At 43.4% G+C, this 2,500-nt stretch overlaps 1 protein-coding gene across 1 annotated transcript in view; it reads right to left on the reverse strand.

Annotated features, from left to right (window-relative positions):
* adgrb2 (adhesion G protein-coupled receptor B2) overlaps nt 1-2,500 on the reverse strand; it is a gene marked incomplete at its 3' end in the record, with an annotated part of 151,720 nt that overhangs the window by 136,178 nt on the left and 13,042 nt on the right. The gene's annotated exons all lie outside the window — the stretch shown is intronic.

The raw sequence follows: 2,500 nt of genomic DNA on the forward strand, positions 1-2,500 counted from the left end.
TTGAACCCTGATATCATCGCATCTCATGCAGTGCTATTCGCGTATTATAATCATAGTCATCGACAGGAAACTGAGCCCTGGAATCATCACATCTCACTTCATCTGAAGCTGTGTCTTATCCACGTTCTCCTCATTAAGGCATCACAATTATAGTTAAACATAAACTGAACCCTGATATCACATCACATCTAAGTGTTATTAGCAATTATAGTTACAGTTATCCATGGAAACTGAGCCTAGATATCAAAACATTACAATTATAGCTATCCACAGAAGCCAGCTCATTTTAGCATCTGATCCACATTCTCCAGGCTAGGCTCACCCTGCTCCTTGGGTCTTCAGATGGATGCGGCATGGCATGGTATGTACATATGTATGTACTCAATGTAAACATGTATGCATTCATGATGGAGTTAATGTATGCTCAGTATGTGGCCTCCTCGATGTCTCCTGACTGCCCATTCAATTAGACGGGAGGCAGGCAGGGACGTAGAGAGCTAGAGTGAGCAGATGCACTCCCACCACACAGCTCTCACACTCAGAGATGGACAGACACACACACACACACAGAGAGAGAGAGAGAGAGACAGAGAGAGAGAGAGATGTTTGAGAGAAAAAAAAATGTGAGTGTTGTGAACTGCGAGAGGAAGGAGATAGAGAAAGAGAGAGAGAGAGAGAGAAAGAGAGAGAGATGTCTAGAGAAAGAGATCTTTTGTGAGTGTGTGAACTGCGAGAGTAGAGGAAAGAGATAGAGAGAGTGAGAGAGAAAGAGAGAGAGAGAGTGAGATGTCTAGAGAAAGAAATGTTTTGAGAGTGTTGTGAACTGCGAGAGGAGAGGAGAGGAAGGAGACATAAGACAATAAGTAACGTGGAGGAGAGCAGCCTGTGGAGAAGATTACTACTCCGAGGCCTACAGCGGAGACACAATTTGCAGCTGACCAGAACAGAGAACCGTCACGGAACCGCCAGGATGTGATGTCGAGGCGGACTGGGTGTGTGGAAGACGACTGAGACAGACACCGGCTAAAACACACTTCTTCTCCCCGTTAACAGCCGCAGTATTTCTGGAGATACAGTTACACTGCTGGGTGTGTCAGACAAGCGCAACAGACTACCCCACTGCAATCATCACCAATCCCCTGCAATGTCAAGAACAAGTATGGGATAATGTATAGAACACTGGTCATTATCGGGAAAATAAGTTCCGACAGGAAGAACTGGGCTTGCTTCACCCCGGAGGGACTCCCCCCCCCCCCCCCTCAAATTCAGCGTGTGTTGTGAAATAGTTCACAACACACGCTGAATTTGAATCGAGCATTCTTTAGAACACAGCTGATCAATCGTCTGCTTTCACTTTTGAATGAAGTTCCATTGCAAGAAGTGACCAGGCTACTTATGGAGTGATAAGAAAGACATAACATCACAAGCACCAAACCATTACCATTGACAGCGGCCATTCTATGCTTCAGCAATCATAACATGGTGCACATATGACTGTAGAGCTGGGTAATCCCATTGAAGCTAATGGAGTGTTCTACTAGCATTGTGAAGAGCCGTAGGCTATAATAACAAGGACTGAAGATGAGGCGTAGTTACCTCTCTTGGCTTGGTTTGTTTGTTTGCAAATTACCCACTAAGAGTACAACTATACAACTATTAGAGTACAACTATTATTAAATAAATAAATAAATAAATAAATACATCTGCTACATGACTAAATCTAATTGGAAAATGTCAACACATGACCCAAATAAGCAGAAATGAGTTGGACTAAAAAGTAAGGGATATTGTATAGAACGCCGGTCATTATATATGTCTATGCTTTCACCGGTGATTATATATATATTATTCACCACAGAAAGTTGGGGAGGCCCATTCAAAGTGAATGGGAGCTCTCTCAACATTCTAGAGAGCCGTGTAGGCCTAATAACAGCCTAATACAGACTGACAGCCAGACACCATGGTGAGAGAAGGCGTCAGCAAAGTGACAGTTACAGTACGGCCGATTTGTGGCCTAAAGTGGACTCTTAGATCTGATTCAACTTCAGGGCCACTAAAGAATATAATTATGTATTGAACCAATCAAATACAGTCAATTTCAGGCCACTTGTGCGTCAGAAAGGGCATTTAGTGTGATTTCAGCATGGTTGCTAAGTGGCATTAATCGGTGGGGTGGAAGTCATGGGTGGCCTATAATCACGTGGCTTACAGATGGTATGGCCAACACGCTACAATGGGAATGCTAAGGCATATGGATTGTCAACGTGAGACAGAATCATGTGGAATGACTGTCAAGGAAAGTAGATAAATATAGCATGACTTGTATATCACATGGATGGGTGCATTGATAGCATCATGTGGAAAGACAGTGACTTATATGCAACATGGATTAGTGGGATTGGTGGGACCGTCAGACAAAGTAGATAAATACAGTATGACTACTATGTCATGTGGAATGGTGGCTTGAGAGAGATACATGTGGATTGACCGTCAGACAAAG

This window comes from Sardina pilchardus, chromosome 24 (assembly GCF_963854185.1).
Source record: "Sardina pilchardus chromosome 24, fSarPil1.1, whole genome shotgun sequence".
In the NCBI taxonomy this organism is placed as follows: Eukaryota; Metazoa; Chordata; class Actinopteri; order Clupeiformes; family Clupeidae; genus Sardina; species Sardina pilchardus.